Genomic DNA, 16,364 nt, shown 5'->3' on the forward strand with positions numbered 1-16,364 from the left:
TCCTGCAATTTTAAGAATGGCTGATCCTACCTCTTTGTACAGTCTGTATTAAATCAGTGACACTTGTCCTAGGAAGCACAATCAGGGATTGTGCACCCTTCAAATGGCATTGGGGGAGGGCAAACATGGAATTTGACTGTAATTTAAAATGAATTAAAATGTAATTAATTCAAGACAATTATGCTTCCTCTCCATCCATGTCATAGGGTTGTACACAAGGCTTCCTAAAGTAGCTCTGAAGGGCTGCTTTGCTTGATGCATAATGAAAGTGAAGCACATTTGTGAAATTGCTTTAGGAAGCAAATTGCACTCCCTCCTATAAAAGCCAGTTACCAGATGTGCGAAAGGAGGCTGTCTGCAAAGTTCCTTGCTGAGGCAAATTGCAACTGCTTTGCACAAGAAATTTAATAATTTCCCACTTCTGTCACATTAAAAATTCCGATTCACTGATAACTTTTTGAGGTACTGTAGGGATCATAGCAATATTTGGATAGCTTCACACATTCTTGCAAACACTGGCTGTGCACATCGACATTATTTCTGTTCCTAATAACAATAACAACAACTTATCAACAACAATATTATCAACAGTTGATCTAAAAAAGATCACTGTATTGATCAAGGCTAAATCCAAAGGTGTTTTTTTTCAGAAGGACTTTTTTTTGTTTTTGCTTGAAGATGTTTTGTTTCTGACTTGGAGAAGAAATCAACAGAACAACAGAATAACTGAATAAGAGAGTTGGAAGGGACCTTGAAGGTCTTCTACTCCAAGCCCCTGCAAGAAGCTTCTTCAGTTCTGACTGAATGGTGGAGAATAGAAGGATTTATATTCTTTGCAGTCATCTGGTCATTAGCACTCTTTCTGAGAGTCATTGAGGTCACTTGGAGATTTATGTGTGCCCTAAGGTCACCTGAACAATACAAATGGGTGTGGAACTTACTTGGCACTGCTGAAAAGACTGTGTTGTAAACAGGAGACAGGTGTCTACATAGATCACGGATCCCCAAACTTGGCAACTTTAAGACTTGTGGACTTCAACTCCCAGAATGCTGGCTGGAGAATTCTGGGAGTTGAAGTCCACAAGTCTTAAAGTTACCAAGTTTGAAGACCTCTGCCATAGATAGAGCAAGGCTAAAAGTAATTTCCTTAATTAACAGCCAACTGTCCACTTCTAAAGTATATTTACCTGGAAATTTCACTTAAACAAATTCAAGATTTGAAATTAGCAGGTGCAGAATGAACAGTTTGACTTATGAAATATTTTTTCACCTTTGCACTTGGAAAAGTTCAGATTGTATCTCTACAATCATGAGCCCTACTTGCAAGATCAAGCAAGAGCACATTTCACTTAACAACTCCTAAATTACAGATGGCTTCATTAGTCAATTATGCAGAAATTCTGAAAACTCCAAGCAACCTGTCACCATGCAGGTGTCATACAGCATCACTGGTGAGAAAATGAAATCATCTTGTCAAACAGCAGGAGCAATAGCAAGAAAAAAAAAAGACATTCACATTGCCATTAGACCCAACAAGGGTTCCTTCTAAATTCTAGTAATCCAACTGTGAATTTATTTCCCACTGGTTTCACATCAGAATATTAAACATTTACATGGATGTTGAAAACATGTAAGAGCTATATTAAGGATTATTCTTTCATTAACTGTTTTTAAACTAACAGTTAACTAGACTTTTACCCTCAAAGGATTGCAAGATGAAAAAACCAAGAAACTTTACAGCTGTAAGTTGAGAATTAGCTGTATGAGGTTAATGTATATTATGTGAGTCTTGCAAAACCATGAAACTGTGTCTCACTTACTTCGGCTATGTCATGAGGGGGAATTCATTGGAGAAAGCAGTTGTATTTGTAAGAGTTGTCGATAAAAGGCCATCAAAGGCCATGAAAGAATACAGTAGCTAGACACAGGCCAGAGTGTAAGACATCTCAAAGAGATAGTGCAAGACTGGAAGATGTGGAGAGACTTGGCCCATAGAATCACCAAGAATCAGACACAATTGAATGGATAACATCATCATGTCAGTCTAGGTATTTTGGGAAGATGTTCATTTCATTTCTTCATCTAGAACAGGGGTGTCCAACGTAGGCAACTTTAAGACTTGTGAATTTGAATTCCCAGAATTCCCCAAACAGGAATTCTGGGAATTGAAATCCACAGATCTTAAAATTTCCAAGGTTGGATACTCCTGATAAATGTTGATAAGAAGGGCAAAAATTGGATCATCCAATGTACTTAGTTCATTAACTGGGTGTGGGTGTTGGGAAGAAGCCTAGTTGGACATGACTCAACTGTAAGTCCTATTAGCATGCTACCTTCTGACATGTAGTATATGTATGATCTTCGTGCTGGCACAAACTAAATGGGCATCTCATTAATACAGCTCAAGTGAAGGTGACAATTTGTGGGTTGAGAATTGTCCAAAGAGAAAGGAAGATGGAAAGTCCATGACCCCACTCTTGTTTTATGGAAGATGCTAGTAAGAGATGGAACTGTCCTCATCCTGTGTTCTTGGTTAATTAACTTGTCAGGAGCCTCATTCTACTTTTGCCTCCCCGGTTCTAAATCAGTTTTGAAAAGCACTTTTCTAACACATGAATTGCAAATTTATCATTGCACATCTATTGGCCTAGCTGACGCTGTTGTTATTTCATTCTTCTGAGAATAAGGATGCATTTGCATTATGTTCTGTACACTGGCGAGCAATTCATTTTCCAAGTGTCTATCTTTCAGCAGCTCAAAGAGAAAGAATAGATAAGATTTGCAGCACCCGTAAGTAAGAAAGAAGTTTGCAGCTTCAGCATACCTTTTCCTCTTCCAATCAATGGACTCAAAATCCAGAAAGCTTCAGCCCTTGTTGAGAATTCTGGGATTGGAAAACCTGATACCCTGATATTTCTGATACAGAAATAGAAAGGCTGAACTAGGGAAGTTATGAATGGGATAAGCAGGGAGGACATGAACATGAAATGGTACCTGATTCTGGGTAGAGACAGATAATTGGGGGAACAGAATAGTGCAGATTGGAAGACAACATGACTGATGAGCAGGTAGCAACAAATTGGAACACCTAGCTAGTCCTTGATTTAAGACCATAATGGAGGCTTCCCATTAGTCATAAGTTGTAACAGTCGTAAAATGGGTCAGTCATGTGAACAGCCTTATTTTACGACCACAAAATGGTTATATAATGAATGCCATGGTCATTTAGCAGACCCATTGTTTGCTATAGTGTGGTTTTGCTGAAAACCAGAAGTAAGTACTGTTTTTCTGGTCGAATTATCGTAAAATGTGGTCACATGACTATGGGATACTGTAAATGGATGTAAATCTGGTTGTGTTGCTGGCCAAAGGGCATCACATGATCACGGGGAGAGTGTCTGGCCACTGGAACTTCAGATTCTGGTTATACGTCCCACCTTTTTTTGTCTGTCGTAACTTGGAGTGGTTGCTAAATGACTTACCATAAGTCAAGGGCTACCTGTATTTTTCAATAGCTAATTCTAGATCTCAGCAGTTGTACTAAATATCCTGGAGCATTCTTTGCTTCCCCATCTTACCCATACATGTCTGATCACAAATTTCTTCAAATTTTGAATCAAGTTTAAGCCAGGCAATGCAGCTTTCTGAGCAAAATACACAGCCTTAAAGGTATGCAGGCATTGAACAGCTCTTTCATTTTAATGGCATCACTTGTTCACTAAACAGTTGGCTAAACAGCTATTATAATACATCTTAGCTATTTACACCCTACCTGACCTGATGTTTATTGTTTCCATGATGCTTCTTTTGAAGGAAGCATATACAATATGCTAAATTGTTTCTTACATATAAACACCTAGTTTGTGACTGAAGATAATAAAAAGGAAAGTTTGTGTACAGGGAGGTTGAAGAACTTTGACTGGGACACTATGATTTGTTTTGAAATATGAACAAGAAAATAATCACATTGAATGCCCTTGGCTCATGAAGTACCGTGCTGTGTGTGTTTAGAGAACAATTGTATGAATGTTTAAGATTACAGTCCTACATCAATGATACAGCTGAACTGCATAGGATTTATATATTGGTAGATGGGTGCATGATTGTAATACTTGGGTTAGATTCAGAGTTGAAGTAGAGACAGTAAATCAGTGCTGATTAAACTATTCATGACCATGTGCTGCTCTCTTGAGTACAATGACCCTTCTTGAAATATGACTCAGCTTGTTTCCAACCCAGTGTATGCACAATAGGAGTATAAGTGGCACAGTGGGATTCATCTCAACAAGATGCTTTGCACCCTGGAGACAACACAGACTACCTTATTCAGGCATACTGCAACTTACTTGTCTTCAGTATGACTCACATCATCTGAAGCATCTCTTCTACCACTTCCCTTCTCCATAGATGGTCACCAGTGTGTACCCTGTAACTACAGAAGATCCTAGAGGAAGTAGATTGTCTAGATCCGTTTTGATCAGATTGGAGGTTGAGATTCACTATGAAGAAATCCTTGGTCTTACTTTTTGATGATCTGCAGTGGAATCAAAATAGGGGTAGGCATCCATCCTTGTGCTCCTTGATCTTCCAGCAGCTTCTGATACCACTAACCATGGCATTCTTCTGAACTAGTTTCATGGGTTGGGAATTGGAGATATGATATGGAATACAATCCTAAATGGATGACATCATTGTTTTCATTATGATAAAGACTATTGATATTGCTACTCTGGTAGTTATCTTTCTTCAGATTCTAGTCAATGTTGGCCATGGGGCTAGAGGATTTAATATTCTCTGCCCTCTTGTTCAACATCCATTCATTTATTTATATCCTGCCTTGATTATTTTCATAAATAACTCTAGGCAGTGAACATGCACAATATTTCTTCCTCTTCCAATTTTCCCCAAAACGACAAACCTTTGAGGTGAGTTGGGCTGAGAGAGTGTGTGCCCATCCCAAAGTCATCCAGCTGGCCTTTATGCCTAAAGTGGGACTAGAACTCACTGGCTCCTGGTGCCTTTACTATTAGACCAAACTGCTAGATGACAACAAATGCTGATTTGGGGTTCAATGTCAATATGCCAATGATACCCAATTCTGTCTTTTAACCCCAGGCTAGCCAAGTGGGGCCATCAACTATTGCAATGTGTTCTACATGAGGCTACCTTTGATGACCAGTTAGAACCTGCAATTGCTCCAAATTGCATCAGTGCAAGCAGTGGTATACCTCAACATGCCCATGTCACACTCCTTCTTTGTGTACTGATTGTCAGTGTGCTTCCGGGTGCAATTCAAGGTATTGGGCATCATTTGATATTTGAGAAACTGTCTATCTCCTGTGGGTTTTTTTTTCCTGATCAGTAAGAACCAATACAGTCGGCACATCCCAGTACCCCATAGTCAAGTGGTGGGATTCATTTATTTTTTACTACCAGTTCTGTGGGCACGGCTTGGTGGGCATGGCACGACTTGGTGGGCGTGGCAAGGGTGGCAAGGGAAGGATACTGTAAAATCTCCATTCCCACCCCACTCCAGGGGAAGGTTACTGCAAAATCCCCATTCCCTCCCCACCCCACTAACCAGCTTTCCAGCTCCATTCCCCTGTGCAGGGCAACCAAAGAAGACCCAGCCAATCAGCTTGGATTCGGGAGGCAGAGAATAGATAGGGGTAGGGCAGGTCAGAGGTGGGATCCGCCGGTTCTCTGAACTACTCAAAATTTCTGCTACTGGTTCTCCAGAACGGGTCAGAACCTGCTGAAGACCACCTCTGCCGTAGTCAAAGAGCATTAACGTCTGGAACCCAGGAAGTATGCTTTCTCTGTCATTGTATCTGCTGCTCTGTAATGATGTCTCTCCTGAGATCCAGAGAGCTCCCATCCCAATGACATTCCTGAGACCCTTAAAAATCTCATTGTTCTCCAAGACTTTGGTGTAGGGTGGATGGAATCCCTTTAATTCGAGGAGTTTGATATACATTACAAATGCTTTGATGTAAATTGTCCACATTACCATTTTGTTTTTTGCTATTTCTTAATTGGTTTCCCCCCTCCCCCCCAATTTCTTACTGCATCTTGTTTTTATATTCAGAGATGCCTAGAAATGTTTTGGAGTTGGGCAGAGCTGAAATAGAATTAAACAAATAAATAATGCAGAATCCATTTCCTTCAGGGAAATGACACAGTCGCTGTGTTGTTTGGAAGGCGAACGTCATGCTGCTATTATCAAAAGTGGAACACATCTTTGAAAAGAAGTTGGAAAGCAATATAACCTCTCCCTTCTGAAATCAGGAGAATTGCACTGTTCTTTTGAAGCTTCAGAAGTTCCCATTCCTGAAAGCTGCTTTGGGCTATTGGAAATGCCAGTGAAGGACTGGAGATGACACCAAGACAGACCCCATGTTTTTAACAAGCCAAATCGTATCTGCCTTGTGTACCTCAATGCTTTGGATCAGTGTTTGTCCACCTTGGAAGCCTGAAGATGTGCGGGCATCAACTCCTAGGATTCCTCAACCAGCATGTTGGCTGGTGAATTCTGGGAATTGAAGTCCACACATCTTCAGGCTGTCAAGGTTGAGAAACATTGCTTTGGAAGGTAACTGCAGAATGAACTCAGGAGGACTTCTATGGCTATTACAACATCTCTGAAATTCAATATCATTGGATAATAAATTCTTTAATTTTTCATTAGAGGAAGACCACCCATGATATAACTAGCTTATATAAAGTATTTAAAAAGCTATTTGCTTTTACTCTTTCCCATGCTTTCTATAAAAAGACAAGAGTCATTATTGATTCCACATTTCTGTGGACTTCCTAGCTTTGTTTGTTTATTTACTTTAATACCAGAGCAAGCCCTCAAAGTCCTGCATTTGCCTAATGAGGCTAGATTAAAATTTTCTACTGGAGATACAATCAGTTAAACATAAAACATTTTAATACCACATGGTGTCCATGGGTAAATTATCTGCTGTAATGTTAACTTATTTTAGGGGAACAAATATGCTTTGACTCAAGACATATTGAGACAATAACCTATATTTTATGGAATAGCAGGGTTATGATATCAGAAGTTCCTGCTCTGTGAGTAGGTAGAGAGATAGGTAGAGAGATTTTGACTAGTTATTAATTGAGGTTCATGACTGAGGACAAACTAAAGCTTTCCAGATTAAATCAACATCACCAGGCTGTTTTTTCTATATACAGACATCTGAATTTAATATAGAAATGAAGCAGAATTTATTTCTTGTTTTTCATGGTCTGATGTACCTGCCAAATGTGATTACATTTTAGGAAAAGCTCAGAGTTCAATGATCACATTGTGACTCATCCTTTAGGGTACCTGATCTGATCCTTAAAGCTGAGGAAGAGATGAACTGTCCCATATTTGGTACTATCCCATATCATTCTGGGGTACAAAAACTGGCATGCCATGTGGGAGACTATCGTCATCAAGTTAATAATAATTAGATATACTGCTGTTCAAAGACTAACATATAACCCTAAATTAGACCAGTTCATGTAGCTGGAGTTGCAATCAGATTCATGAAAAATCATGCCCCTCTGAAATTGTTTTCAAGGGTGTAAGATCTCTCAGAATAACAGAGTTGAAAGGGAATCTTCTAGTTTAACAAACTGCCCAGGACTCAAAACCTCAATAATTTCAGACAAATGGTTGCCAATTTTTTGTCCTTCACATCTGGAAGCAAGTTGTTTCACTGATCAATTATTCTGTCAGGAAATGTCTCCTTAGTTCTAGGTTGGTTCTCTCCTTGATTAGTTTCCATCCGTTGCTTCTTGTTGTCTCTCTTTAGTTTATTTTACTGATTCTTATAAAAGCAAGCAATGGAACAACCAGCCTTGTGGATGAGTTATGGATGCTCCATCACGAGAGGTTGTTTTTTTTTAAAAATATTGGCAGACATTTGTCTGAAATTAATTTGATATTTGCTGTCCTGGGCTGTTTGTTAAACTTGAAGACCCCAATATTTCTTCTAACTATGATTCTTTGGGAATTCCTCTGCTAGTACTAACACTTCTACTAATTATGTTATTTTTAGTTCTTTGGAGTTTTTTTTTTTACCAGTTTTTACATCTTTCATATGCAACCATATAATTAATTTATTTATAATTATTCCATAGTTTCAATAGCTAGGTTTTCAGGGAAAACAGTTGAGAGACAGATGGAGGACCTTTGTACAGGAAAACACTTGAACTCATGCACAGTAACGAACAGACAGGGAGATGCACAGGCACCCGAATAAGATTTGAAAGGTTAATTACCATTAATCATTGTGAAATGCAGGCTTATTAGCCATTCATAAATGCAAAACAAATCCCTTTTGCTGACAAGCAAACTTCTGAAATTGACCTCTTACTGTTGATTAGGTTCTGCAAAACTGGAGAAATGGAGAAACGAAGAACCATTTTAAGAATTGTGTGTTTTTAGCACAAACCCACATACAACACCTTCCTTTTGCAAAAAAATAGATTGATGGACTAAATTGATGCAAATTAATACATGTTATTGCCAAATTATCATCATGTACTTGCTCAAATAACTTGCTCAGAAAATTTCTTACTATTCCTTACTATTCAAAGTAAGTTTGAATAGTATTATAAAGATAGTTATATTTTTACCTTTATAAAGATAAAAATGGACACAATGCCTGTTTCACTTCTCTTGTAGTACAAATTAATCCAGCTCAATTCATACTTCCTAAATTAAACCAACACCAGAATACACTGATACTCCAAAATCACATCTTTTGCAACCTAAAGAGAGAACATAAATCAAAAAATGTTTGCACCAAACCACATCATTTAGAGGTATTTGGAGACTAACAGAAATATGAACAAATTTAACTGCATTTTTCTGCAGCCTTTGGTTGATGTAGAATTGCAAAGCAATGTGAAATGAAACCAAATATGAAATTTGGAGGAAGGACTTTAGATAAAATGAAACTGACAGCTTTCACCTGAAGTGTTTTATTATAAGGATTCTGTCCAAACAAATATATTAACAAAGAAAGATCCAAGCATGCATGGGTATGTAGGTTTCTGTATGTATATATACACACACAGAAAGATGCATAGACACACACACACACACACACACACACACACACACACACAGAGAGTATATGCAAAGAAATATCTGCGGTGTGAGATACACATACACACATATGTATTCACACATGTGTGAATGCATGTGTTTGGGTCTCACACTCATATGTGTGTGTGTTATATACATTCCTTTGCCCAATATTTTGTTCTGCCAATATCTTCTCTACTTCTTGTCTTTGGTTATAAGCCTGAGGATAAGCTTCTCTTATTGTTGCAGTATGAGCTGCTAAACTCTATTGATAGGCAATAGTTGTCTGAAAAATATCATAAAAGTGAGGGAAAGCATGCTACAAAAATAAGTCACAGAAAATCTGAGCACCTTTGTATTACAGAGAATTACATATTGCACTTTTGGTTTGTTTGTTGTGGTACCAAATCATCTACCAAGCATCAAAGTCAGTGATGTGATGTGAATTCTTGGAAAGAACTCCTCCTCCTCCTCCTCCTCCCACCCCCCCCCCCCCCCCCCCCCCCCCCCCCTCCTCCTCCTCCTCCTCCCACCACCAGCACCACCAACACCAACACCAACAACAACACCATCCAAGAAGCTTCTTCAGTTCTGACTAAATGATTGAGAATGGAAGGATTTATATTCCTTGCAGTCATCTGGTCATTAGCACTCCTCCTGAGAATCGTTGAGGTCACTTGGAGGTTTATCCTCAAGGTCACCTGAATAGTGTAAATGGGTGTGGAACCTTTTGGAACTGCTGAAAGGACTGTGTTGTAAACAGGAGATAGGCGTGTTGTATCATATCATACCATTCAGCCAGAACAGAAGAAGCTTCTTGGATGAAAAACAAAATGTCTTCAAGAAAAAACCAAGTCCAGCTGCCTTTGAAAAATCACTTTTGGGATAAGCATGATCTGAATGACCTAATTATGTTCTAGTCAACAGTATATTTTTCCCCACATATTGTCATTTCCCTGGCAGTCCACAGCCTTCCTTGCTTCCCAAGTTTCAATTGCACCTCAGAGAAAATCATCCCAAGGTTTTTCTTCTGAGGAACCTTTTCAGATCGAGAAAATCAGCAAAGGGGGCTGCAAAGGGATGAAACAATGGCAGACAGAAAAACAAAAGAGCAATTGCCTCCCACATTCACAACAAAAATGCAACCTCATAATCATTATCTCTTGACAATCTGAAAGACATTGTAACAAACTATGACTTTGAAAAAAAAGAAAGAACAAGTCAAAAATTAGTAGAAAGCAAATACGAATTGGTCTTCAAGGAAGAAAATGTTTGGGAATCAGAAGATAGCAATAGCTATAGCACTTAGACTTATATACCGCTTTACAATGCTTTTCCGTCCCTCTCTAAGCAGTTTACAGAGTCAGCATATTGCCCCCACCAATTTGGGCTCTCATTTTAGCCACCTCAGAAGGATAGAAGGCTGAGTCAACTGTAAGCCTGGTGAGATTCGAACTGCCAAATTGCAGGCAGCCGGCAGGCAGCAGAAGTAGCCTGCAGTACTGCACTCTAACCACTGCTCCACCATGGCTCAAGATAGTTTTCAGTACAACCTTAGGAACTGAAGAAGGAGGAAGCAGTACGACAAAATTGTTTTCCTACAAGCCACTTCAGCTGCTCAGGCAGGAAGAAGGGGAGAGAAAAATGAAGTGGACCTATAAAGGATGCAAATGGAATGTCATGGTGATTGAGATCTGCAAGGCAGTGTTGTTTTCCTTGCATAGAAAACTCTTTCATTGCTGCCATGTATAGTAAACAATTCATAGTTTTTTGCCTGGTCTACCAAATTCTCAGCTGTAAGATTGTCCAAAAAAGAAATTACTGTACAGTATATTCTCATTATAATGTTATGTCTGTGGTTCAACTATGAATCTGCCTTTATGTTCATGTTATTCAGGTTGTAAGTCTAATACCTACAGTATATTTATTTTCCAGTCTCATTATCTTACGTTTTACAGCCTGACCTCTGCAATCTCATTATCTGTTAATGGTTAAGTCTCTTCAACTCATTCTGAATATATTTGCTGATTGCTCCTTATTTCCTATGTATAATTCTATCAGAGCATTGTAAATCCTACAAAGGCCCAACTTTTCTCCTTTTTTATGGTTTGTTTTTATATCTTGACTTGGGAACAGCACTAAACCTTCTTCATCATCATTTCTCCTCTGCCTTTTAAATGTATTTGCATTCTATGGAAGCTGAGTTTTGCTATAGCTGGCAGATTGCTTCTCTCTCGTGCTCTCTCTTCCATCTCTGTCCTTTTTTAAATGACAAAAACTTGTAGAGTGGCACTGGCCTTTTGGGAAATCTGGTTCTTTTGATAAATTTCTGGGCCATTCTCAATAGCTCTATTAAACTATGCAACAGAAGCAGCAGAAAGATTCTGCCTCCAAATTAGAATGAATGAGAGACAAACAAAGAAACCCTTAATTGGGATTGAGCAACCAAAGGGAATGAGTTTTCTAACACCGAAAAAAAAAAAATCTGGTCTCAGATCCATTTTCCCCCCTTCAACCTGAGCCACTGTTGGGCACTTTCATCCATGTAGATGAACCTGAGGTTGCAGTAATGGTTAAGGTCCCAATCCAGAAACTAGAAGATCATTAGATTCAGTCCTACCCCCAACTGGTTGACTATGGCCAATCATTCCTTCTCAACCTAGGAAGAGGGCAATGGCAAACCCTTTCTGAAGAATGTTGTCAAGAAAATTGCATGAACATCTTCCACTGGGAATCCACCAGGAATCAAAACTGCTTTGAAGGTATGTGTACACATATAAATACAGAGAGAGTGGGAGGGAAGAAGGGAGAGAAGGAGACAAAGAAGAAGGGGGAAAAAGAGGAGGAGGAGGAGGAAGAGGGAAAGGGGACAAGGAGAAGGAGAGAGAGAGAGAGAGAAGGAGAGAGAGAGAGATGTTAAACAGCAATGAAGCAACAGTAATAGTACAGATAGAATTTCATTTCCCTACAGGTTTGATTACAGTTTTGATGAGAAAATAAGGTAAAGGTTCCCCTCGCCCATATGTGCTAGTCATTTCCAGCTCTAGGGGGCAGTACTCATCTCTGTTTCAAAGCCGAAGAGCCAGCGCTGTCCAAAGCACTGTCCGAAGACATCTTTGTGGTTATGTGGCTGGCATGACTAAACATCAAGGGTGCAAGGAATGCTGTTACCTTCACACCCAAGAGGTCCGTATTTTTCTACTTGCATTTTTACATGCTTTCGAACTGCTAAGGTTGGCAGAAGCTGGGACAAGTAACGGGAGCTCACTCCATTACGTGGTGCTAGGGATTTGAACCGCCAAACTGCTGACTTTTCTGATCAACAAGCTCAGTGTCTTAGCCACTGAGCCACCACATCCCTCTTGATGAGAAAATAGGGAGGTACAATTTCATTACTTGATTCATCTACCAAGTTAAATATAGCTCTCTCTCTCTCTCTCTCTCTCTCTCTCTCTCTCTCTCTCTCTCTCTCTCACACACACACACACACACACACACACACACACACACACACATATACCGCACACACAAAAAGAAATTGTGCTGGTCTATAACCATAATAAAGTGTGTGTGTGTGTGTGTGTACAGCACAATCTCTCTTTTTTTTGTTCCACAATTGGTATCTTGGCTCTTTCCAGCGTATACTGTGGATTCTTCTTTTCAACTGTCAAACACACAAAATGATGACAATGGCATCCAGCCAGAAACTCTTTTTCAACTTGACAACTCCAGAAATAAACACAGATCACTCATCTCGATAATTATATTTGCCCATTTTTAAGATACCTTTATATTCATGAATCTAATTCCATAAGCAGAACCTCTTGTTACATCTGACATGATATTATTGTCAGTCTTCCAACAACTAATTCACTATTTAGTCAAAGTTTCCAAGATTCCGGAACTCATGCATGGAAAGGATACAGGTGTGCACCAATGGCTTACAGACATCACCCCACACTCGGACAAATACTGGCAATATGGTATTAATAAAGGAGTGTGATTTATAGAATATGGAACTATGAAACAACATATTGACTTATGCTTCTTTGACTTTTACTATGCACAATTTATATTTGCATCTCAAACAATGCAAATGAAATACACAATAGAATCAGGAACAGAAATCAACAGACCATTGATCATTAAATAGATTAAAATGCATGAAAAGTATCTAAATGGAAGCTCTTAGACGATATGCAGTTGCTACAGTATAAAATCCCGAAATTCTCTGTTAGTGGATTAAAAATACCTAATAATGTCAAAATGACATGATTACAGGAGAACATTACAAATCCCCCTACTCCCTCCCCAACCCTTTGAAAAAGAAAGACATTCTGATTTAAATTCTACTAGGGCTTAACAAACTGTAACCTCTATGAAACCACTCTTATGTATTCAGTACCAGTCTGCATTTAAATGTGTTGGCTTATCATTCATTGATGTATTTGCTGAAATAATACTTGAAATTTAGCATGAATATATTTTGTGACTGTAGTGGACATCTCAAAGGGACTTAAGGCATCCGCTCTGTTTTCTTTGATACATATATATGGGGGGGAAAGGATATGTTTGTGTTTATTCTTATTCCCCAACATTAGATCACTTTTTGGAGTTTTTGCTTTCATTCTTAATTTTCCTTTAATATTTTCTACATTGCTTCTATTTTTAACTTTCATTTCTTTAACATGTTGTAGTGTCGTTTCTAAAACATGTTGCCATGATATCTTGTCCTGCTTAGTGACTTGCTTATTAGAATGAATGCTAATTGGATTATTTTTAGCCAGGGTAAAGATGTTCATGATGTTGGTCCCTGGATTGATTTTATATTCATTTCTATTTTTGTTCTGAAGCCCAAAAATAGAGGAATTATGAAAGAATGGTGGGAACATTTCTGTGTTCTTATATGGAATCAACTTATGTTCATTTTACTGATGCTCCTTCCACATGGAGGACCTGAACTGGTTTGAACTTTGAATGTGCCCTTTTTATTACTATAGTTGTATTTCTTTATTTGTCTTCCATCACAATCAAAGTTGATTCTAGGTCCAATGTTAATCAACTTTGTAAACTCGTTAAAGATGGCTTCTTCTTCTTCTTCTTCTTCTTCTTCTTCTTCTTCTTCTTCTTCTTCTTCTTCTTCTTCTTCTTCTTCTTCTTCTTCTTCTTCCTCCTCCTCCTCCTCCTCCTCCTCCTCCTCCTCCTCCTCCTCCATTAATTGCTGTGTTTGTTGATAAGTGGCAAGCGCCATTTCTAAAAAGCGAAAAATTTCTCTCACACCGTCTTTACCTTCTTTTTTTATTTTACCATATTCCTCTCTCAGTTCATCAACAGATAAAGCCATTATAAACCTTTTCTTCTTCTTTTTTCTCTTCTTCTTCTTCTTAAAACAACCAAGATAATTCAAAGATTCTAGGTCCAATGTTGACGTTACAACTATCATAAAATAATAGCTACAACAATCATAGTACTAACAACAAAGCAGAGTCCTTGGTGCTCTCTGAGCTTGGTTGTTTTGCTTGAAGATGGTGCCCAACTAGGTGCCCAACTAGGTGTCAGACCCGCTACTACTTAAACCTCTAAGTAAAAATGATCCATGGCTCCATACTTTGGGAAAGGAATAGTTTTATTAGAAGTCAAGTGTATTGTGATCCAACATAACTAGAACTGAGAATTGTGTGCCAAAATCCCTAAGTTCAACTTTTCCCTCCCTTAACTGCCTCCTATTACTGACCTTCCCATAACCAATCAGGTTTAAGGAAGATGTTTTCAGAATGGTCACTTCAAGCATAAGTTGGCATGAAGTTGCCTTCTTCTTCCAGCCGGGTGACCTTGAAGCAGCCTCTTGGGGAGATACAGCAGTCACTTTCATTTTCTCCCAGGTATCCTGCCTCCTATTCGCCCTCCCCAGAGTTCATGGCTGACTGTCAATGCACGGTAGTGAAGGACAAGCAAGCATAAGGTGGCAGCTGACATCAGGCAGCATTATCAGTGTGAGTGTTTCAACCCTGGGCTACATATGTTCTATTCTATTGAGCATAACAGCAATAGTCATGATAACAGAACCTCCAGTATAACGTTTGGGTTGGTGTCTCCAATGTTTTACTACTTTTTTGAAGATTATGATGGGGAGAGTCATCCTTCCTTTGGAAGGAAAACTGTTCCAAAAGAGAGGAACTCTTTAAAAATAGCCTACCTTCATACCGGCTCATGCCATGCCTTTTGATAAGGGGGAACATTCAGCTGACATTCTCAAATATACAAATCTAAGTTGGAAAGACAGCCCCAAGCAACTACGGGCTTGAAAAAGAGCACTCAGAACTTAGACCTGGACTTCAAAGCATACCAGCTACCTTAGGAGTCTCCTACAAGCACTGGTAGCCTAGCAATACTGTGACTGATCCATAAAGTAGGTTAGTTAAAAGCCAGTTTGCTATATTACTTAAGGCATCAGCCTAGAAACTGGGTGTTTCCCTCCATTTTAGAAAGCAGACAAAGGCAAAGTATTTTTGAAATCTTGCTAAAAATTTTCATGTCAACCAACACTGATTTGAAGGCACCTAAACATATTAAGATTAACTAGGTGTTGCCAGTTAGCTGGGCCCTAGAAGCGAGCTGGCAGATATTCTTTACCTATCCATTAATATTCTCTTTTCTATATTTGAAGAATCAATTTCAAATCCTTCATTTTAAGCTTCAGTGAGTAGCTAATGGTGTTTATATATACATATATCTACACTAGCCCAATCTCTTTTCAATCAGTACAGCATGAAATTCATCCCCTCCACCCACCCACACATGGCTTTGCATCTCTTTTATATCACAACTCATTTAGAAAGAATTAATTTCTCATCTGTGGGGCAATCATGCCTAATAATTTCTATATTTGTTTACATCGTAGAGTCATATCCATCAGCACCATGTCAATAAAACAATTACAGTCTAACCTTATTAGAAGCTTATTTATAGTATCATCCTTTCAGCCAATCTATAGCGCCAACACATTCATCACGGAAGGACCATAATCATTTGCTGAACATTCTGCAAATATGATCTTGCATATGAAGAGATGGGAGTACGCGAAAAGCAACACCCAACAGCAGGCAGAGTGACCTTGGAGTAAGACTAATAGGGGATTACTGTTCAGTACTAGATTAAATGGTTGACTTGTTTTTTCTCTCTTTTTTGCATATAATCCTTGGTGCATTTCCTAGGACTATGATGGCGAATCTGTGGCACACGTGCCAGAAGTGGCATGCAGAGCCACTTCTGC

Source organism: Notechis scutatus, chromosome 9 (genome assembly GCF_049901735.1).
Source record: "Notechis scutatus isolate UNSWTSFEM ecotype Mainland chromosome 9, rNotScu1.2, whole genome shotgun sequence".
Lineage (NCBI taxonomy): Eukaryota > Metazoa > Chordata > Lepidosauria > Squamata > Elapidae > Notechis > Notechis scutatus.